The following is a 24,679-nucleotide window of genomic DNA, read 5'->3' on the forward strand; positions in this document are numbered from 1 at the left end:
CCAACATTTCAATGGAGCAGAATCCATCTTTATCAAGGCCTTGACAAAGATGGACTACAATCCTTTAAAATGTTCGACAGAATAAACTCTAATTGTTTGGACTTCTACTCCTGGTCAAGACGTATGAGTGCCTCTAGCAATTTCTCTTTCTTTCTTTCTTTTTTTTCTCCAAGACTGGGGTCTTGCTTTACAAACGATATACTTACATCCATCTTTTAGAACAAGGCCATTGATTCAGTCTGCCCTTGGGTTGTTGCCTCTCTTGGGTGGCAGGATGAGGCCAGCTGTCAATCAAACCTTCCCAAGAAGGCAGTAGAGGCACTCGTAGTTCTTGACCAGGAGTGCCCAACATTTCAATGGATCGTAGTGCATCTTTGTCATGGCCTTGACAAAGATGGACTGCAATCCATTAAAACGTTGGACAGAATAAATGCCTATTCACATACTCCTGCTCAAGCCCCATAAATGCCTCTACTAGTTTCTCTCTTTGTGTATTTTTTTCCCCTCCATGACTGGAGTTTTGGCTTTAAAAACTAGGGCCCAGATTCACAAAGCACTTACGCCGACGTATAACAAGTTACGCCGACGTAAGTGCAAATGTGCGCCACACTTGCGACCCACAAACAGATATGCGCCTAAAACCAGGCTACACCCCGCCGACGTAGCTTGCTTACGCCGGCGTAGAGTGGGCGCACATTTAGGCTGGGAGCATGGTGCCGCTCCCATTGATTAGCCATTCAAACATGCAAATGAGGAAAATACGGCGATTCACGAACCTGCGTGCGCCCGACGCAGGCTACGCGAGGTGCGCGTAAGTTGTACGTCCGGCGTAAAGTTACTCCCCATAAAGGAGGTGTAACCCAGCAGCAGACATGCACAGGTCTGCACCAGGGAACACAAGCCGGCGTATTTTACGTTGGACGTGTGTCTGGCTGGGCGTAGGTTACGTTCACGCCGTACGCAGTGATCCGGCGTAGTTTAGGCAATTGTTCCGACGTGGTTGTGAGCAGGCGCAGGGGGATGCGTCCACGTCACGGCGCATGCGCAGTTCGTGATACGTTTCTGTCTGGGGCTCGGCCCATCATTTGCATGGGGTCACGCCTCACTTGCATGGGTCACGCCCACTTCCACCTACGCCGCCCTGCGCCCTCGAAACCTACGCCACGCTGAAGCAGCATTGGGAGCAATAGCTTGCTGAATGCATTGCTTGCCTCTCTGCGCTGCGTTGGCGTAGCGTACATTGGTTACTCTACGGCGGCGTAATGTGCGCCTGCTCTCTGTGAATCCGGGCCTATATATCTACATCCATCCTAGAAAACAATGCCATGAATTTGGTCTGCCCTTGGTTTTTCTACGTCTCGCAGGTGACAGGATGAGCCCCACCTGTCAATCAAGCCTATCCAAGGACTCGGCCACTGATAACCAGCTTGACATCTGAATAAACATGTATATTAATGATACGCCTGTATTTGCATAATGGAGCCGATAACATTCAGTGAGGAACTGCTGTCATAATGCAGAGCAGACCTCAACTTGACTTATCATAATGAGCAGTATTACACAAGGTAACCTTGTATCTAAATATAATAAGAGCAAGTCATAAATTAATTATTCTCTCCATTTGTTTGCTCCCTGACTCGTTATTGGCCTTAATACACTTGCCATTTGTTAACCGAAGAATAGGGAATGACATGCTGACTACAGAAATAGGCATTACAAGAACCAAACAAGTTGGCTTTGTTTATGTTAAATTCTCTGTGGTCCCCTGCAGTTGGGTTTCATTGAGCTCCTCACATGTGGATGGGTGGGTCTTCTTTGTGAGGCTTGGCCTTTTTTGCTGCTGGTCACAGCAGATAAGGCTGCTTGTTCGCAATTTTTATTTAGACTTTAGTTCCGCTTTAAAATACCTGATTATTCTGTGCTTTTACCTGCAATTTGTAAGTTGAATACAGCAAGGGTCTGTCCATTGCTCCAATAAAAAGCACTCATAGATCAATATTGTTGATTGAAGCATTGGGCGGGGGGCACGTGAAACCACTGGATACCCAGACCCAGTGGCAGCTGGTACTCAAAAATGTTTTATGAGGTGCAAACAAACTGACAAAAAAAACATAAATTGCAGCCACTGTGCCCATCAAACGCAGCTACTGTGCCCATCAATTGCCGTCACTGTGCCCATCAAACGCAGCCACTGTGCCCATCAATTGCCTCCACTGTGCCATCAAACGCAGCCACTGTGCCCATCAAAAATTGCCGCCAGTTTTCCCCATCAATAGTCGCCAGTTTCCACCATAAAATTCCGCCAGTTTGTCCCATAAAATGATGCCAGTTTGCCCCATCAAATGATGCCAGTTTGCCCCATCAAATGATGCCAGTTTGTCCCATCAAATGCCGCAAGTTTTCCCCATCAAATGATGCCAGTTTGCCCCATCAAATTCAGCCAGTTTGTCCCATAAAATTATGCCAGTTTGCCCCATCATATGATGCTAGTTTGCCCCATCAAATGCCGCAAGTTTCCCCCATCAAATGATGCCAGTTTGCCCCATAAAATGATGCCAGTTTGCCCCATCAAATGATGCCAGTTTGCCCCATCAAATGCAGCCAGTTTGCCCCATCAAATGCAGCCAGTTTGTCCCATAAAATGATGCCAGTTTGCCCCATCAAATGATGCCAGTTGATTTGTGCGCCTCAGTAAGGGCTGTGTGTCGGCGTGCGCCCTAAGGTGGGAGGGCGCAGCAGCGCATGTCTATCACAACACTACAGAAGCCAAATACCTGGCGCTTCAGTTATTAATCCCGCCACCCGGCCCAGGCGGTGTCTGCGCAATGCAGACAGGGGAGATCTCTCCCCATCAGCCCATTGCTTTCCGTGCCCTTTTTTTTATATTCTTGTTGAAAATCTGTAATTTACAAGCCTTTGAACAGAACAGAACAGAAAGGGGTAGATTTACAAAGTTTGTATCTAACCAGTGTCGGCTGGTGATTTTTTTGGGTATCGGGGGGTGCCAAACAACCCCCCCCCCCCCCGGTTGGTTGGTCAGTCGGTCTGCGGCAACACAGCCTATCCTAGCCGCAGCAAAGGGGGTACACTCATTCTGCCGAATGCATTAGGAGTGGGAGAATGGGTGCAGTTATCCATCTGTGCCCTGGGCACTGAACCATCCTGTCCCATTACTGGTATCCTGCTACCACATTTAACCCTTGCTGCATAAAATACTACTGTGAGAAAAAAATAAAGGAATCTGACAATATTGTAGTACATGCAGAAATTGTTGTAAAACTGCACTAGGATAAAAAAATACATAGCTCCTGTGACATGTGTCCTGATACAAAACACTTAATACACTCAAGTGCTCAAATAATATATGCAATTGAACTATAATAGTCCACAGAGTGGAAAAAAAATATATAGTAATCAAAGTCAAGAAAAAACCCAGAAGCATCAATTTCAGTGATTCCTCAACTGTAATGGAAATAGAAGTCTTCAAGAAAGCCAGGTGGCACCCTTCACTCTCGTGGACTGTTGTGCCCCAGATGACGTCAGATGTGACGAAACGCGTAGAGCCATATACACACACCATCGCGCTTGCGCAGGCTATAAAAAGATAGCAAAGTGTTTTTAAGAAATGGCAGTCATCAGGAACAGTGGAAGTTAAAGCAAGATCTGGAAGACCAAGAAAAATATCAGACAGAACAGCTCGCAGGATTGTGAGAAAAGCAATTCAAAACCCACGTTTGACTGCACGATCCCTCCAGAAAGATCTGGCAGACACTGGAGTTGTGGTACACTATTCCACTATAAAGAGATACTTGTACAAATATGGTCTTCATAGGAGAGTCATCAGAAGAAAACCTCTTCTACGTCCTCACCACAAAAATCAGCGTTTGAACTTTGCAAATGAACATATAGACAAGCCTGATGCATTTTGGAAACAAGTTCTGTGGACCGATGAGGTTAAAATAGAACTTTTTGGCCGGAATGAGCAAAGGTACGTTTGGCGAAGAAGGGGCACAGAAGTTAATGAAAAGAACCTCTGTCCAACTGTGAAGCATGGGGGTGGATGAATCATGCTTTGGGGTTGAATTGCAGCCAGTGGCACAGGGAACATTTCACGAGTAGAAGGAAAAATGGATTCAATAAAATTTCAGCAAATTTTGGATGGTAACTTGATGCCATCTGTGAAAAAGCTGAAGTTAAAGAGAGGATGGCTTCTACAAATGGGTAATGATCCTAAACACACCTCAAAATCCACGGGGGATTACATCAAGAGGCCTGAACTGAAGGTTTTGCCATGGCCTTCACAATCTCCTGACCTCAACATAATTGAAAATCTATGGATAGACCTTAAAAGAACAGTGCGTGACAGACAGCCCAGAAATCTCAAAGAACTGGAAGACTTTTGTAAGGAAGAATGGGCAAAGATACCTCAAACAAGAATTGAAAGGCTCTTGGCTGGCTACAAAAAGCGTTTACAAGCTGTGATACTTGCCAAAGGGGGCAGTACAAGATATTAACTCTACAGGGTGCCCAAACTTTTACAGACGCCATTTTTTTTGTTTTCTGTAATTATGAAAGTGTAAATGATGGAAATAAAATTGAACTTTTTTTGACATATTATAAGAATGTCTAATCTGTAATTTGATGCCTTTTGGAGATTTTTCCATCTTTCCTTGGCTTCGTTCTGCACATTAATACACATTTTTACCTGGGGTGCCCAAACTTTCGATCCCCACTGTATTCCCATCATGGTTGTGGGATCACCGAAATTGATGCTTCTGTTTTTTTTCTGGACTTTGATTACTATATATTTTTTTTCCACTCTATGGACTATTGAAGTTCAATTACATATATTTTTTGAGCACCGCACTGTTGTTTTATTAATATTGCTGTGGGTGCGACCTGACTGCATTATAGTAATAACGTACCATGCTTTAAATGGTCTTTAATTTTGTAATTTTGAGTGTTCTGTGCAGGCTGTTCTTGCTTCTATCAGCCTCCCCCATGCTGTATGGTGTTAGCTGCATTATGCTAAAAGTCAAGCTTTTTCACTGTAAAAGGAAATTATAGTGAGTTTTTCGCTGAACACATATTTTGAATTATTATTGCAGTAATTTTTGATGAGACTTTCACATTTTTACAGGCTTGCTCTTTCAGGCTTTTGTTGTTGTAATATGTCCAAGGAGTTGCTGCAACTAGAGTAGCAGGCAGTCTTCTCAGTATAAGATACCATAGTTCTAAAGAACTATAGTAATATAAAGCTACTTAGCAGGAAGAGCACAAGCAGGGCTTTTTTTCAGCTGGAACTCAGTTCCACCACCTATGGTTCAGGCAGCACACCCCTGAACTCTGCACTATGTACATAGCACACCCCCAAACTCTTCATGTAGCGCATCCCCAAACTCTGTACTATGTACCAAGCGCACCTCGGAACTCTGCACGTAGCGCACCCTGAAACTCTGTACTATGTACCAAGCGCACCTCGGAACTCTGTCGTAGCTCCTTTGAGAATATGGGCCACAGTATACTGTGCATTGTGGTGCGGTGTATTGTGTGTTGGGCCCTACTCTACAATGCATTGGGGTGCCATTCCCAATGAACGGCACCCCAATAAATCATACATAGAGCTGGTGCATTACCATGCATTGTAGCGTTAATGCACATGTTTCATACCTCCCAACTTTTCAACTTCAGAATGAGCATACCCCCCAAACAAAGTTGTTGAGCGAGGGGGGGTATGCAGATCTGCAAAGTTGTTGAGCGGGGGGGGGGGGAAATCCGTGGATCGAAGTTGTTGAGCAGGGGGGGGGCACAGATCAAAGTTGTAGAGCGGGGGGGTTCTGTGGATCAGAGTTTTTCAGCGGGGGAGGTTTATCGTCAATCGCGGGAATAATCGCGGGACCGCGGGATTTATCTCGAATCGCGGTAATCGCGCAGGGGGTGACGCGAAATCGCGGGACAATAGCACTGCTCGCGGGACCGCGAGATTTACCTCGAATCGCGGGACATTCCCGCGAAATCCGGGACGGTTGGGAGGTATGCATGTTTTAATGTGCCTTGCTACATGCAAGGCCCTGGAATTATAATGGACATATTTTTAGCTACTCTAATTCGATTACTGTACATCCTCTCCATGAAATAATTTTCCGAGATGAGCCCAGTTAGAAGAATCGTTCGTCCCATTACCCAGAACCCTCTGCTGCAATGCTAATCACATCCAGTCCCGGCAAAGCCGCCCTTGGGGCAGATTCAGGTAGCTTTGCCTATTTTTTACGGAGGCGCAGCGCACCGTTTTGCCGCTGCGCCTCCGTAAATTTCCTGCGCTATGCTTGATTCACGGAGCAGTAGCTCCGTAATTTGCGTGAGCGCTCCGGAAAACTGCCTGGCGTAAGCGCGCGTAATTTAAATGATCCCATAGGGGGCGTGGATCATTTAAATTAGGCGCGTTCCCGCGCCGAGCGTAGTGCGCATGCTCCGTCGGGAAACTTTCCCGATGTGCATTGCGGCAAATGACGTCGCAAGGACATCATTTGCTTCAAAGTGAACGTAAATGGCGTCCAGCGCCATTCACGATTCACTTACGCAAACAACGTTAAATTTAAAAATTTGCGATGCGGGAACGACGGGTATACGTAGCATTGGCTGCCCCTGCTAATAGCAGGAGCAGCCTTACGCGGATCCCGACGAACGGAAACTACGTAAACTGCGTACGCAGGGCTCGCGTAGGGTTGTGAATCGGCGTTAGTATGCAATTTGCATACTCTACGCTGACCACTACGGGAACGCCCCCTAGCGGCCATCGTAAGAATGCAGCCTACGATATGAGGGCATAAGAGCCTCAGGCCCCATACACACCATAGAATCCATCCGCAGATAAATCCCAGCAAATGGGTTTCAGCGGATAGATCCTATGGTGTGTACACGCCAGCGGATCTTTTTCCGCGGATAAATCTCCCCTGGGATGGATTCCAGCAGATCGGATATTCGCTGACATGCACAACAAATCCATCTGCTGGAATCCATACCAACGGATGGATCCGCTGGTCTGTACAGACTCACCGAATCCATCCGTCCGAAGGGATCCCCCGCATGCGTCGTAATGATTTGACGCATGCGTGGAATTCCTTATATGACAGCGTCGCGCACGTCGCCGCGTCATAATCGCGGCGCGACACGTCATCGCAAGAGGATTTCGGCACGGATTTCAATGCGATGGTGAGTACACACCATTGCATGAAAATCCGCCGAAATCCACGAGAGGATTTATCCGCGGAAACGGTCCGCTGGACCGTATTCGCGGATAAATTCTATCGTGTGTATGGGGCCTTATGCTAGTCATATCTTAGGCTGCAGTCGGCGTATCGAGGTTCCTGAATCAGGAGCATTCGAAACGCCGGCGCAAGTAAGCAATTGCGCTGCGTAACTATGGTTACGCAGACGCAATTGCTTCTTGAATCTGGGCCCTTGTTGGTAACCCGTTGGTAACCCGTGCCTCATTAGGCAGAGGAGGACAATTTAAAAACAGGCATCATCTCTTAAAATGAATCTATCACTGGAGTTTAATTACAAAGTAAAGATAATTCAGAGTAACGGCTCATAAAGGTTGCGGCGAATAGGAAGACATTTTACCGGATAATTGTAGGCCGCCGTCTGCGTCTCTTTGGCCGGAGGGATGGCCAGTTAAAAGTACAACTCAATTACTCATAGGATTGTCATCAGCCTGGAAAAAAAAATAAAAAATCAATAGTAATTACAGGGATATTAATTAAATGCGGCGCTCTTCCTTCCCGGAGAGTCCATGTGACGGGAATACATGTATGTTTTTTTTTTTTCCAATGTTGGCGTGAAAGAGTTTATAGGTTGCCGTGCGGTTCATTAAAAACCGGCAGCACGGATCAAGTGTCATTGGTGTTGTGTAAATGTCAGGCGAGATCGCTGAACAACGGCTGATTAAATTGTGGAAGTCAAGACAATTTCATTTATGTGTTTTTCCTAAAGAACCATCTCCACCGAAAAAAAAAAAAAAACACAACACTACTCGCCCTAATTAAATAAAAGAAAACAATGGCCCAGATTCAGGTACCGCTGCGCACTTCTTACGGAGGCGCAGCGTCCCGTTTTTGCCCTGCGCCCCCGCAAATTATCTGCGCTACGCTTCATTCACGAAGCAGTAGCCACGTAATTTGCGTGGGCGCTCCTCAAAAATGCCCGGCGTAAGGGCCCGTAATTTAAATGATCCCGTAGGGGGCGTGGATCATTTAAATTAGGCGCGTTCCCGCGCCGAACGTAGTGCGCATGCTCCGTCGGGAAACTTTCCCGACGTGCATTGCGGCAAATGACGTCGCAAGGACGTCATTTGCTTCAAAGTGAACGTAAATGGCGTCCAGCGCCATTCACGATTCACTTACGCAAACGACGTTAAATTTAAACTTCGCGACGCGGGAACGACGGGTATACGTAGCATTGGCTGCCCCTGCTAATAGCAGGAGCAGCCTTACGCGAAACCCGACGAACGTAAACGACGTAAACTGCGTACGCAGGGCTCGCGTAGGGTAGTGAATCGGCGTTAGTATGCAATTTGCATACTATACGCTGACCACTACGGGAACGCCCCCTAGCGGCCATCGTAAGAATGCAGCCTACGATATGACGGCATAAGAGCCTTATGTTAGTCATATCTTAGGCTGCAGTCGGCGTAACGAGGTTCCTGAATCAGGAGCATTCGAAACGCCGGCGCAAGTAAGCAATTGCGCTGCGTAACTATGGTTACGCTGACGCAATTGCTACCTGAATCTGGGCCAATGGCCCAGATTCACAAAGCATTTACAACGACGTATAACAAGTTACGCCGACGTAAGTGCAAATGTGCGCCGTCGTATCTGTGCGCCAGAACCCACGAACAGATATGCGCCTAAAAACAGGCTACACCCCGCGGACGTAACTTGCTTACGCCGGCGTAGGGTGGGCGCACATTTAGGCTGGGCGCATGCAGTGCCGATCCTGACCTCCCTGGGGCCCTAAGCAGAATTACATGTCACATTAAAGTTGAGAAATGGGGGGGGCGCTGCCGACAGTGACATGTCACACGGGGCTAGATTCAGGTAGCTGCGCTTGATGTTACGGCGGCGCAGCGTATCGTATTTACGCTACGCCGCTGCAACTTACAGGAGCAAGTGCAGTATTCACAAAGCACTTGCTCCGTAAGTTGCGGCGGCGTAGCTTAAATGGGGCCGGCGTAAGCCCGCGTAATTAAAATGTGGAAGGGGGTGTGTTTTATGTTAATGTGTGATGACCTGACGTGATTGACGTTTTTTACGAACGGTGCATGCGCCGTCCGTGTACATATCCCAGTATGCATTGCTCCCGAGTACGCCGCAACGACGTATTGGTTTCGACGTGAACGTAATTTACGTCCAGCCCTATTCGCGAACGACTTATGCAAACGGCGTAAAAAAATCAAAAATTGAAGCGGGAACGACGTCCATACTTAACATTGCGTGCGCCTCATAGAAGCAGGAGCAACGTTACGCCGAACAAGCCATATGCAAACAACGTAAAAGACTACAGCTTGGCGCACGTACGTTTGTGAATCGGCGTATCTAGGTAATTTGCATACTCTACGCCGAAAACTATGGAAGGGCCACCTAGCGGCCAGCGTGAGAATGCACCCTAAGATACGACGGCGTAAGAGAATTACGCCAGTCGGATCTTAGGCTAATGTCGGCGTATCTTGCTTTCTGAATACAGAAAGAAGATACTCCGGCGCAGCTTTGAATTTACGCGGCGTATCTATGGATACGCCGGAGTAAATCATTGCTGAATCTAGCCCATTGAAGATTACATTTGAGAAGCGTGGGGTGTTCTGCTGTCGGAAATTATATCTTACATTAAAGTGGGAAGCGAGGGGTGCTGACTTCTTACCTCTTCTCCCATGCAGCCAGTGAGTTGAGAAGCGGGGTGAGGGGCCCGAAAATGACTTCTCACCAGGCGGGGCCTCTAGTAATTTGGGGGGCCCTCCGCAGCTTTGCGGGGCCCTAAGCGGCTTGCATAGTGAGCCTATAGGGCGGATCGGCCCTGGGCGCATTGTGGCGCTCCCATTGATTAGCCATTCAAACATGCAAATGAGGAAAATACAGCGATTCACGAACCTGCGTGCGTCCGACGCAGGCTACGAGAGGTGCGCGTAAGTTGTACGTCCGGCGCAAAGTTATGCCCCATAAAGGAGGTGCAACCCGGGAACAGACATGCAAAGGTCTGCACCAGGGAACACAAGCCGGCGTATTTTACGTTGGACGTGTGTCTGGCTGGGCGTAGGTTACATTCACGCCGTACGCAGTGATCCGGCGTAGTTAAGGCAGTGGTTCCGACGTGGTTGTGCGCAGGCGCAGGGGGATGTGTCCACGTAACGGCGCATGCGCAGTTCGTGATACGTATCTGTCTGGCGCTCGGCCCATCATTTGCATGGGTCACGCCCACTTCCACCTACGCCGGCGTACGCTTTCTAATCCCACGCCACGCTGGCGCAGCGTTGGGAGCACTGGCTTGCTGAATTCAATGCTTGCCTCTCAATATTGAACCCTACGGACTAAGACTGGGATGACATCAAAGTTCATGTGTGTGTAAAGGCAAGCGTCCCAATACTTTTAGTTCTACAGTGATTCTTCTTCATATAGGGTGTCATAGCATTAAAAACCTACCAGGGGATCAAACTCTCACAGAGGATTATGCCGCGTACACACGATCATTTTTCGGGTTGTAAAAAATTACGTTTTTTCTTTATGTCATTAAAAACGACCGTGTGTGGGCTTCAGAGCATTTTTCGGGTTCTGAAAAACGACCAAAAAAAAATTTGAACATGCTCTATTTTTTAACAAAGTTTTTAACGTTGTCGTTTTTCGGGTTGTAAAAAATGGTGGTGTGTGGGCTTTAACGACGTGAAAAATCCGCGCATGCTCAGAAGCAAGTCATGAGATGGAAACGCTTGTTCTGGTAAAACTAGCGTTCGTAGTGGAGTAAGCACATTCATCACGCTGTAACAGACAGAAAAGCGCGAATCGTCTTTTACTAACAGGAAATCAGCTAAAGCAGCCCCAAGGGTGGCGTCATCCGCATGGAACTTCCCCTTTATAGTGCCGTCGTACGTTTGTTGTATGTCACCGCGCTTTGCTAGAGCATTTTTTTTTCACAATCGTGTGTAGGAAAGGCCGTTTTAATGATCGGGTTGAAAAATACGTTGTTTTTTCTAGAGCCTAAAAACGTTGGGCTAGATTCAGCAATTATTTAGGCCGGCGTATCCATAGATACGCCGCGTAAATTCAAAGCTGTGCCGGCGTATCTTCTTTCTGTATTCAGGGGTGGATTCAGTAAGCAATTGCGTCTGCGTAACCATAGTTACGCAGCGCAATTGCTTAGTTGCGCCGGCGTAACGACTTTTCTGTATTCAGAAAGCTTGTTACGCCGACTGCTGCCTAAGGCTCCTTATGCCGTCGTATCGTAGGCTGCATTCTTACGATGGCCGCTAGGTGGCGTTCCCCTAGTGGTCAGCGTAGAGTATGCAAATTGCATACTCACGCCGATTCACAACCATACGCGCGCCCTGCGTACGCAGTTCACGTCGTTTGCGTTCGTCGGGTTCCGCGTAAGGCTGCTCTTGCTATTAGCAGGGGCAGCCAATGCTAAGTCTACCCGTCATTCCTGCGTCGCGATGTTTGAAAATGACGTCGTTTGCGTAAGTGAATCGTGAATGGCGCTGGACACATTTACGTTCACGTTAAAGCAAATGACGTCCTTGCGACGTCATTTGCCACAATGCACGTCGGGAAATTTTCCCGATGGAGCATGCGCACTACGTTCGGCGCGGGAACGCGCCTAATTTAAATGATCCACGCCCCCTACGGGATCATTTAAATTACTCGCCCTTACGCCGGGCAGTTTTAGGGAGCGTCCGCGCAAATTACGTAGCTACTGCTTCATGAATGAAGCGTAGCGCAGGTAATTTACGGAGGCGCAGCGTTAAAACTGTACGCTGCGCCTCCGCAAGAGGGCGCAAGTTGTACCTGAATCCACCCCTCAGAAAGCAAGATACGCCGAAATTAGGCTAAGATCCGACTGGCGTACATACGCCGTCGTATCTTAGGGTTCATATTTACGCTGACCGCTAGGTGGCGCTTCCGTCGTTTTCGGCGTAGAATATGCAAATGATACCCAGATACGCCGATTTGCAAACGTACGTTCCCCCTGGCGGATTTTTTTACGTCGTTTGCGTGAGGCTTTTCCGGCCAAACGTTGCTCCTGCTTCTATGAGGCGTACGCAATGTTAAGTATGGACGTCGTTCCCGCGTCGAATTTTTAATTTTTTACGTAGTTTGCGTAAGTCGTTCGCGAATAGGGCTTTGCGTAAATTACATTCACGTTGAAAGCAATGCCGATTTGCGGCGGAATTTCGAGCATGCACACTGGGATTCTTTCACGCATGCGCCGTTCGTTAAAGACGTCATTTACGTGGGGTCATGTTTTATTTACATAAAACACGCCCACCTCTTGCAAATTTGAATTCGGCGCGCTTACGCCAGCTGATTTACGCTACGCCGCCGCAACTTACGGAGCAAGTGCTTTGTGAATACTGCACTTGCCCGTCTAAGTTGCGGCGGCGTAGCGTAAATAACATACGTTACGCTCCGCACAAACTTACGGCGGGCTACTTGAATCTAGCCCGTTGTTTTTTACAACCCGAAAAATTATCGTGTGTACGTGGCATTAGAGTTTTTAAATCTGCTACATAAAGGGTCATACAGTATCAGTAAACACCCAGTAGAAGGTAAAACCCTTGTAGCTTCTACACAAAGGGTGCAATAGCAATAAAGACCTATCAGAGCATCAAACCCTCATATCTTCTACTTATAAGCCAAGGGTTGACAAATTTGCTTGGAATCTAGGAGGCAGCTAAAAAAGTTAGGAGCCAGAAAACGCGCCCCGTCCCGACGATCTTGCGCGCAGAAGCGAACACATACGTGAGCAGCGCCCACATATGTAAACGGTGTTCAAACCACACATGTGAGGTATCACCGCGATTGGTAGAGCGAGAGCAATAATTCTAGCCCTAGACCTCCTCTGTAACTCAAAACATGCAACCTGTAGAATTTTTTAAACGTCGCCTATGGAGATTTTAAAGGGTAAAAGTTTGTCGCCATTCCACGAGCGGACGTAATTTTGAAGCGTGACATGTTGGGTATCAATTTACTCGGCGTAACATTATCTTTCATAATATTAAAAAAATGGGGATAACTTTACCGTTGTCTTATTTTTTAATTAAAAAAAGTGTAATTTTTTCCCAAAAAAGTGCGCTTGTAAGACCGCTGCGCAAATACGGCGTGACAGAAAGTATTGCAACGATCGCCATTTTATTCTCTAGGGTGTTAGGATAAAAAATATATACAGGCAGTGCAGAATTATTAGGCAAATGAGTATTTTGACCACATCATCCTCTTTATGCATGTTGTCTTACTCCAAGCTGTATAGGCTCGAAAGCCTACTACCAATTAAGCATATTAGGTGATGTGCATCTCTGTAATGAGAAGGGTGTGGTCTAATGACATCAACACCCTATATCAGGTGTGCATAATTATTAGGCAACTTCCTTTCCTTTGGCAAAATGGGTCAAAAGAAGGACTTGACAGGCTCAGAAAAGTAAAAAATAATGACATATCTTGCAGAGGGATGCAGCACTCTTAAAATTGCAAAGCTTCTGAAGCGTGATCATCGAACAATCAAGCGTTTCATTCAAAATAGTCAACAGGGTCGCAAGAAGCGTGTGGAAAAACCAAGGCGCAAAATAACTGCCCATGAACGGAGAAACGTCAAGCGTGCAGCTGCCAAGATGCCACTTGCCACCAGTTTGGCCATATTTCAGAGCTGCAACATCACTGGAGTGCCCAAAAGCACAAGGTGTGCAATACTCAGAGACATGGCCAAGGTAAGAAAGGCTGAAAGACGACGACCACTGAACAAGACACACAAGCTGAAACGTCAAGACTGGGCCAAGAAATATCTCAAGACTGATTTTTCTAAGGTTTTATGGACTGATGAAATGAGAGTGAGTCTTGATGGGCCAGATGGATGGGCCCGTGGCTGGATTGGTAAAAGGCAGAGAGCTCCAGTCCGACTCAGACGCCAGCAAGGTGGAGGTGGAGTACTGGTTTGGGCTGGTATCATCAAAGATGAGCTTGTGGGGCCTTTTCGGGTTGAGGATGGAGTCAAGCTCAACTCCCAGTCCTACTGCCAGTTTCTGGAAGACGCCTTCTTCAAGCAGTGGTACAGGAAGAAGTCTGCATCCTTCAAGAAAAACATGATTTTCATGCAGGACAATGCTCCATCACACGCGTCCAAGTACTCCACAGCGTGGCTGGCAAGAAAGGGTATAAAAGAAGAAAAACTAATGACATGGCCTCCTTGTTCACCTGATCTGAACCCCATTGAGAACCTGTGGTCCATCATCAAATGTGAGATTTACAAGGAGGGAAAACAGTACACCTCTCTGAACAGTGTCTGGGAGGCTGTGGTTGCTGCTGCACGCAATGTTGATGGTGAACAGATCAAAACACTGACAGAATCCATGGATGGCAGGCTTTTGAGTGTCCTTGCAAAGAAAGGTGGCTATATTGGTCACTTATTTGTTTTTGTTTTGTTTTTGAATGTCAGAAATGTATATTTGTGAATGTTGAGATGTTATATTGGTTTCACTGGTAAAAATAAATAATTGAAATGGGTATATATTTTTTTTTTGTTAAGTTGCCTAATAAATATGCACAGTAATAGTCACCTGCACACACAGATATCCCCCTAAAATAGCTAAAACTAAAAACAAACTAAAAACTACTTCCAAAAATATTCAGCTTTGATATTAATGAGTTTTTTGGGTTCATTGAGAACATGGTTGTTGTTCAAAAATAAAATTAATCCTCAAAAATACAACTTGCCTAATAATTCTGCACTCCCTGTATAATGTTTGGGGGTTCTAATTAGAGGGAAGAAGATGGCAGTGAAAATAGTGAAAAATTACATTAGAATTGCTGTTTAACTTGTAATGCTTAACTTGTAATACCAACGGCCACCACCAGATAGCGCCAGCTCACACATCTGGTGGTAATAACTTGTAATACCAACGGCTCACCACCAGATGGCGCCAGCTCACAAAAAAAAAAAAAATTTTTTTTTTATTTATTTTTTACCCCCCTTCCAAGCCAAGTCGCCAGGACCCTATTTCTAGTCGCCATGGCGACCTGGCGCCCGGGATTTGTCGAGCCCTGTCTAGGTATTATGGTATAAATAGCTGGCAGGGGATCAAACCCTCAGAGCTTCCACATAAAGGGTGTCAAAGCATTAAAGATCTATCAGGGGATCAAACTCTCACTTCTTCTACATAAAGGGGGTCATAGAATTAAAGACCCAGCAGGGGGTCCCTCCCTTATATCTTCCAAATAAAAAGTGTCGTTGCATTAAAACACCCAGCAGGGGATCAAACCCTCACATCCTCCACATCAGGAAAGAAGGAGTGCGGAATCAGTGGGACATGCGGCGATGTGTGAAGAGGCTATAAGGAGTTGTCGCTGACTCAGCGTCCTCTCGCCGTGCGGAGAATCTCGGAGATCGTGTTACTTTCCCAGCAATGTGTTAATAACCACATTAGAGTCGGTTCAGCAGACGCCATTAGGCTGGTAACAATGTCATCTCAAGGCATTCTGGCATGGAACAATGAACTGCGCTCCTATCACTGGCAGAAGAATAATTCTTAATGTAGATCCGCACTTTCTTCATTTCACATCCACCAGCAGCGCGATGCTACGGAAGGAAATGAAAGCGAACGTTTAACCCGCATGCTGTCGCAGCAAACCTATGACATGAACATGACGGCCCCCCCTGTCTGTAACATCCATCCAGCATGGGACCAGTCACTGGTAGACGTCAATTCCATAAAATATAGGATTACCCAGAAACGTCCGTCTCGTATGCGGTCATGTGACCAGCGCCGGGCGGTGGCGGCTGGTGCTCCAAATTTTTTTGGGGGGTGCAAACAAACTGAAAAAAAACCCCATCAATTGCAGCCACTGTGCCCATCAAACACAGCTACTGTGCTCATCGATTGCCTCCACTGTGCCCATCAAACCCAGCCACTGTGCCCATCAAACACAGCTACTGTGCTTATCGATTGCCACCACTGTGCCCATCAAACCCAGCCACTGTGCCCATCAAACACAGCTACTGTGCTCATCGATTGCCTCCACTGTGCCCATCAAACCCAGCCACTGTGCCCATCAAACACAGCTACTGTGCCCATCGATTGCCACCACTCTGCCCATCAAACTTAGCCACTGTGCCCATCAAACACAGCTACTGTGCCCATCGATTGCCACCACTGTGCCCATCAAACGCAGCCACTGTGCCCATCAAACACAGCTACTGTGCCCATCGATTGCCACCACTGTGCCCATCAAACCCAGCCACTGTGCCCATCAAACACAGCTACTGTGCTCATCGATTGCCTCCACTGTGCCCATCAAACCCAGCCACTGTGCCCATCAAACACAGCTACTGTGCCCATCGATTGCCACCACTGTGCCCATCAAACCCAGCCAATGTGCCCATCAAACACAGCTAATGTGCCCATCGATTGCCACCACTGTGCCCATCAAACGCAGCCACTGTGCCCATCAAACGCAGCCACTGTGCCCATCAAACGTAGCCACTGTGCCATCAAACGCAGCCACTGTGCCCATCAATTGTCACCAGTTTACCCCATTAAATGCTGCCAGTTTGCCCCATTAAATGATGCCAGTTTGAGCCATCAAATGCCGCCAGTTTTGCCCCATAAAATGCCACCAGTTTGCCCTATAAAACACCACCAGTTTGCCCCATCAAATGATGCCAGTTTGCCGCATCAAATGCCAGAAGTTTGCCCCATCAAATGCGGCCAGTTTGCCCCATTAAATGTTGCCAGTTTGAGCCATCAAATGCCGCCAGTTTTGCCCCATAAAACGCCACCAGTTTGCCCCATCAAATGATGCCAGTTTGCCGCATCAAATGCCAGAAGTTTGCCGCATCAAATGCCAGAAGTTTGCCCAATCAAATGCCGCCAGTTTGCTCCATCAAATGATGCCAGTTTCTCCCATCAAATTCTGCCAGTTTGCTCCATCAAATGATGCCAGTTTCTCCCATCAAATGATGCCAGTTTGCCCCATTAAATGCCAGAAGTTTGCCGCATCAAATGCCAGAAGTTTGCCCAATCAAATGCCGCCAGTTTGCCCCATCAAATTATGCCAGTTTTCTCCATCAAATGCCGCCAGTTTGCCCCATCAAACGCTGCCAGTTTGCCCCATGAAATCATGCTAGTTTGTCCCCCCCCGCCCGGCACTTACCCTTCTCGGGTCAGCGCCATCCTCCACGCTCCCTCTGAGCCCTCGATGTCTTCTCCCGTCCTCTTCATGTCATCTCTGCTATGATTGGACGCCTGATAGGCATTCAATCACAGCGCCTGTCGCTTCAGCCAATCAGGTGACCGGTACCCAGACCAGTACCCAGACCCGGTGCACCTGAATGGCTGAGAGGCGGGTCAGTGTTAGGGAAGCAATTCCCTAACACAGCACTGTTTAAACATTGAACACAGCTATAAACGCTATAATCGATAAACGCTTATTGCGATTTTTTTTACCAAAAATATGTAGAAGAATACGTATCGGCCTAAACTGAGAAAAAAATTTTTTTTTATATATTTTTGGGGGATATTTATTATAGCAAAAAGTAAAAAATATTGAATTTTTTTCAAAATTGTCGCTCTATTTTTGTTTATAGCGCAAAAAATAAAAACAGCAGAGGTGATCAAATACCACCAAAAGAAAGCTCTATTTGTGGGGGAAAAAGGACGCCAATTTAGTTTGAGAGCCACGTCGCACGACCGCGCAATTGTCAGTTAGAGCGACGCAGTGCCGAATCCTTTACCTGCATAATGGTCCGGGTCTCAAGTGGTTAAGGAACCCCTAGCCACCCTTGGAGAAACCCCTCAAGGCCTCGTACACACGATCGAATGAGTAAATAAAATCTACATGTCGCTCACTGATGTGTAACGGACATATTTTTTTCTAGTCACCTTGTACAGTATGTACCAATTCCGCCGACTGTTATGTACTGCTAATTGGGACTAGAATTAACATTTCTGCGTCAGCAGATTCAACGCCGTGTGACCATCTTCTGTAAAAAAAAAAAAAAAAATGTCAAGATTGCCTTTTACAATCTGTATATTAGGTCCTGAATTTGAACCCTAGGCAGATTTAAAGGACAAAATTAATGAGCCACAAATTCATCCATTTTGAAAATAAATAAAAAAGTGCGCACTTTTTTATTTTTTAGCATTTGAGCCTGCAATGCGTTGCAACCGTGATCAGTGGTATGGACCTTCAGCTAAGGGACTGGAGGAAGTATCAACGCGCTACATGTGCAGTGAAGTTGCAGCCGCGGGTTTCTTCATTCACAGACCTCACAACTGCTGTCTTGCCAGCTACCTTTTTATCACCACTTTTATTAACCACTTCCGGACCGCCGCACGCCGATATACACTGATTAAGTGAGTGAGTAACTTGTATAGCGCTACAAATGCGAACTAAATCGCCTCAAGGCGCTGTAGCCAATATGATCGCTAGACATGTGCGTTCACGTTCGCAACGAATGGATTTTCGTACGAATTTGTTAGTATTCTTACATTCGGATCAATTCGAACATCCGAAAAGCTGAAAAGAGCCAAAATACGAAAATTACGGAATTACGAATAAGCAAAACAACAAACAAGCGAAAATACAAACGTAAGATTGGACAAACTTACTAAAATACGAAACACCGAAAAAGCAAAAGAACGAAAATGACATCTATAACGAACGGTTTGCATTCCGTATTTTAAATCTTTTGTATGTTCGTATTTTCATTTGTGTGTTTTGTAAATCCGTTTCTTTGTCTGTTCGTAAATTTGTGTACTTGTATCGTTCTTTCGTATGGGCACTGGGCAGTGTAGTTAGTGAGTGATTACTTATAGGTAGATTCAGTAAGAGTTAGGCCAGCTTATCAGTAGATAAGCCGACCTGCCTCAGAATCTGCGCCGTCGTAAGTTTAAGTGTATTCTCAAACTGAGATACACTTAAACCTAGCTAAGATACGACAGCCTGCGCCATCGTATCTTGGGGTGCAATATTTAGGCTGGCCGCTAGGTGGCGCTTCCGTTGAGTTCGGCGTAGAATATGTAAATGCCTAGATATGCCGATTCACGAACGTACGTGCGCCCGTCGCAGTAAAGATACGCCGTTTACATAAGGCATTTTCCGGCGTAAAGTTATTCCATCAAATAGCTTGCATAGTCAATGTTAAGTATGGCCGTCAATCCAGCGTTGAAATTTGAAATTTTTACGTCGTTTGCGTAAGTCGTCTGTGAATGGGGCTGGACGTAATTTACGTTCACGTCGAAACCAATACGTCTTTGCGGCGTACTTTGGACACTGGGATATGTACACGGACGGCGCATGCGCCTTTCGTAAAAAACGTCAATCACGTCGGGTCACCAATCATTAACATAAAACACGCCCCCCATCCTCATTTGAATTAGGCGCGCTTACGCCCGCCACATTTACGCTACGCCGCCGTAAGTTACGAGGCAAGTACTTTGTGAATACAGTACTTGCCTCTCTGACTTAAGGCGGCGTAATGTAAATACGATACGCTACGCCGCCTTAAAGATGCGCGCCCCTACCTGAATCCAGCCATTAATATCAGCTTATCTCTTTTGTGCTGAGTCACATTGGACAGTGTAAAGCCTCGTACACACGATCGGACTTCAAACAAACTTTTTCGTGGATTTTTGTCTGAAGGGAGTTGGTCGGACTTTTGAAACCGAAAAAGTTTGTCCGATGGAGCGTACACACGGTCGGATTTTTTGGAAAACGCTCATTTTGACGTTTGTTGGCAAAAAGTCAGATCGTGTGTACGGGGCTTAAGAGAAAGTCTATCTTAATATGGATTAGCCGCGTGTTGCGATGTATTTACGAAAGTACAAAATTACGAATCCATTAAACGAAATTTTTTTATCTAACAAAAATTACGAATTTCGAATCAACGAAAATAAATTAGACAGCATTACGAATCATTCAGTATAAACAAAAATAAAACTGTTACGAAATACAAACGGGTCCGAAAAGGAAAACTTGCGTCTTACGAAATACAAACGGGTCCGAATAGGAAAACTTGCGTCTTACGAAAATACGAATGGGTCCGAATAGGAAAACTTGCGTCTTACGAAATACGAACGGGTCCGAATAGGAAAACTTGCGTCTTACGAAAATACGAACGGGTCCGAATAGGAAAACTTGCGTCTTACGAAATGACGAATATTTACGAATCTACGGAACGAGACGAAACGGAACAAAAAAATACGAATTTTTTTGTTGTGCACATGTCTAATGATCGTCCAACCAAGCTTCAGAAAAGATGGGTCTTAAGTTTATTTCTGAAGGCCTGATAATTTTCCTCCAACCAAATGTCTGAGGGTAGAGCGTTCCATAACCGAGGTCCTTGGACAGCGAATCGTCGTTCTCCTTTCGTTTTGTAGCAAGATTTGGGGATGTGGCGGAGGTTCTGATTTGTTGATCGGAGGACCCGACTTGGGGTGTAGTGTTTTATTTTCTTACATAGGTATTGCAGCGTGATTCCTTCCGTGCATTTGTGGGTGAGGCAGAGGGTCTTGAATGTCACCCGATCCTTTACGGAGGCCCTGGCAGCAACATCTGGCGGGAATGGAGGGAAGCCAGCAGCGCTGCAGGGGAAAGGGGGGGGCCCAAGGCAGTAGGGCAAATCTGTGGTGCACAGGGTGATTAGGGTGTGCCTGGGCACACCCGGCACACCCTGTACGCATGCCTATGCTTGTAGATATTCGAAGAACTAAAGTCAGTATAGTCAAGGAATCAAACCAAAAGCCACCACTTTGTTCAGGGCCCTTTAATATTCAGCAACATTTTTTGGAAACCTTTGTGACTCACTGGCACCATAAAAATGTTTTATTTGGTAGCATTAAACGTAGATAAAGCAGTCAGGGTTTAGGGACATAAAGATTGTTATTTCACCTTTTTATTTGTTTTCTTTCCTCAAACATCTCTCCGTCGCGCCGCCGCTGTATTGTTAGTTACGGCTGAACACCGTGGTATCTCTGCGAGATTGGCAAAGTCGTTATTCACTGAAATTTCTGGACATTCCGAAGCTTGTTGGGCCTCTCGTTGCTTTTGTCTTTTTTCTTCTGTTGTACTGTGACCCTGAGCACCCCGATTCCTCACAGTGAATGGCGGAGATAGACTGAAAGGGATGGATAATGGAGGCGCCAGACGAGACGCACCTCACAGCGCATATAACCTCTCCAGCCGCTAGTGTTTTCCCCGACACTAAGAATGTGTTTTATTCCCACGCAGAGCATTGAGAAAAGAGATCCGTTTCCTGAGCAAGGATTCAATGGAATGAATCACATTTAAAAGAGTCGAGATGTTGTAAAGAGATATAATAGAGAGGAAGATTGCATGCTGGGAGGACTATACAGTGTCCGTCGCTGCAGGAAATATGGGACAAAACACTGAATTCTACCTGAATGAAAGGGTCAGTCCAACAGAAAGTTGTATTTCAGCTTCTTGGTGTATGCCTGACAGGGCCGCTGATAGAAATCATGGGGCCCCGTACAGCCTACCTGACGGGGCCCCCTTCAGCTCCACCCCTGGTCCCGTCCCTGGTCCCTCCTTCAGCCCCGCTCCTGGCCCCTCCCCAGACTCTGCCTTGAAACAAGTATACAGAGCAGTATACAGTACACACCTAGCAGTATACAGAGCAGTATACAGTACACACCTAGCAGTATACAGAGCAGGATACAGTACACACCTAGCAGTATACAGAGCAGGATACAGTACACACCTAGCAGTATACAGTACACACCTAGCAGTATACAGAGCAGTATACAGTACACAGAGAAGTATACAGAGCAGTATACAGTACACACAGAGCAGTATACAGAGCAGTATACAGTACACACAGAGCAGTATACAGAGCAGTATACAGTACACACAGAGCAGTATACAGTACACACCTAGCAGTATACAGAGCAGTATACAGAGCAGTATACAGTACACAGAGCAGTATACAGAGCAGTATACAGTACACAGAGCAGTACACACAGATCAGTATACAGTATACAGAGCAGTATAGAGTACACACAGAGCAGTATAGAGTACACACAGAGCAGTATACAGTACACACAGAGCAGTATACAGTAAACAGAGCCGTATACAGAGCAGTATAAAGTATACAGAGCAGTATACAGTACACACAAAGCAGTATACAGAGCAGTATACAATACACTGAGCAGTATACAGTACACACCAAGCAGTATACACACCATATTTAAATAAAAAAAACGGCATGGGTTCCCCCCAGGAGCATACCAGGCCCTCAAGCCTGTAAGGAGAACCAATACGCCGAAAAAACGGCGTGGGGGTTTCCCCACAATCCATACCAGACCCGTATGCGAGCACGCCGCCCGGCCGGTCAGCAAAGAAGTGGGGACGAGCCAGCGCCCCCCCTCCCCCTGAGCCGTACCAGGCCGCATGCCCTCAACATGGGTGGAGGGTGCTCTGGGGCAGGGGGGCACTCTGCTGCCCCCCTACCCCAAAGCACCCTGTCCCCATGTTGATAAGGACAGGGCCTCTTCCTGACAACCCTGGCCGTTGGTTGTCAGGGTGTTTCCTGACCGGCCGGGCGGCATGCTCGGATATGGGTCTGGAAGGGATTGTGGGGGAACCCCCACGCCCTTTTTTTTCGGCGTAGGGGTTCTTCTTACAATCCATACCAGACCCCTGGAGGGGAAGCCATGCTGTTTTTTTATTTCAAATTTGGCGTGGAGTTTCCCCTCATGATTCATACCAAGCACCGTGGCTAGAATTGGCGGGAATCCAAGTCGGATCCCCGTCGCTTCTATGTCGCGCTCGCTGGAATGTGCTTTTCCTATTCCAGCGAGTGCGAGATATCGGCACCCTGTCGCCGAGAATCAGCGCGATGCCGTCGTGCTGGAAACACATTCTCGCGGACAGCTACTGTAGTTTGCAGGGCTGAACTGGGACAAAAATTTGGCCCTGGACTCCATCCAGACTGGCCCAATTTGACAGGTCTCTCCCATGGCGGCCGGACAACTCCCGCACCCCCCCTCTTGGCCACCCAAGCCCCCTCTCCCCCTTCACTAGCCACTAGCCATTCTACTTTATTAGAGTAGAACGGCTGGTACTGGTACTCTTATAGGCAGTACCAGTGGGGAAGCTAGACATTATTTCACCCGGGGCAAAGAATCAGTTTGGTGCCCCCCCTTATGGGACAAGATTAGGCAGAAGTGAGAAACTCCCAGGCCATAGCTGTTGAGTCAGCGGTCTGTCCCCTCCCCCCATGCTCCTCTGGTCCTCCCCCTGCTTCTCTGTTTCTCCCAGGTGAGCGCTGCGGGGAGGGAGAGGAGGTGAGCGCTGCGGGGGAGGGAGAGGAGGTGAGTGCTGCGGGAAAGGAGAGACAGAGGAGCGGAGGGGGGCGGCGGTCCGCTGTCACTGAAGCCGGCCCACTGAGCCATCGGCCCACCGGGAAACTCCCTGTAGTCCCAATGGCCAGTCCATCCCTGGTAGTCTGCAGTGAATGGTTGTAAGTGCCTGTACTCATGTAAACTCCTATGCATCGCCTTCACCCGCACATGCAGGTTTTACCTAAACTCAAGACTGGTACATTCGGGAAATACGCCGTAATGGCCTCCACTCTACTGGAAAGAACTTCCACCAGATTTTGGTGTGTTTCCGTGACAATTTGTGCCCGTTGAGCCATAAAATAACTGTCCTTGGAGGTTCTCTTTAAAAGGCAGAGAAGGTGAAATTTTCCTGCCGGTACAGAAAGGAGAATGCGGGCGTGAGAGGCGGATCCTGTGCCAGAGCGCTCTGCATGTCTCTCTACGCGGGATTTACCGTCTTCCATTTTGCTAACGAGGGCGAACAGAAGCTTACACTACACTCCTGGCATGTACATGAAGGATTTCAGTAATCTCCTTACAGAAAACGTTAATCTCAGGATTAGATCCTATCAGCCCTATAGCCCTTTCTGTTTCTGCTTTTTTTTTGTCCCATTTGTTTCATCGCTAGTCCAAAATTCTGATACATCCTCCCCGCTACACATTGTACAACCTGCATTCCTTTCTGACGCTGGGGAACTACAAGTTCCAGGGCATGCCATCCATCCGGTAGCTTGTCGACCCTTAAGCCTCGTACACACGATCGGACTTCCATCGGACAAATCCGTGGAAAAATTTCATAATTCTGTCCCCTATTTTGTAAACGCTATAACTTTTGCGCAAACCAATGACTATACGCTTATTGCACATTTTTTTACCAAAAATATGTAGAAGAATACGTATCGGACTAAACTGAGAAAAACAATAGTTTTCAAAAAGAAATTAAAAATTGGGATATTTATTATAGCAAAAAGTTAAAAATATTGTGTTTTTTTCAAAGTTGTCGCTCTTTTTTTGCTTCTAACGCAAAAGATAAAAACCGCAGAGGTGATCAAATACCACCAAAATAGATCTCTAATGCCGGGA

The 24,679-nt window shown here is 46.8% G+C and overlaps 1 protein-coding gene across 1 annotated transcript in view; it reads left to right on the forward strand.

The window, feature by feature from the left end:
• Positions 1 to 24,679, forward strand: part of IGSF11 (immunoglobulin superfamily member 11) — a 386,896-nt gene that overhangs the window by 257,171 nt on the left and 105,046 nt on the right. The window lies entirely within an intron of this gene.

This window comes from Rana temporaria, chromosome 2 (assembly GCF_905171775.1).
Source record: "Rana temporaria chromosome 2, aRanTem1.1, whole genome shotgun sequence".
NCBI lineage: Eukaryota > Metazoa > Chordata > Amphibia > Anura > Ranidae > Rana > Rana temporaria.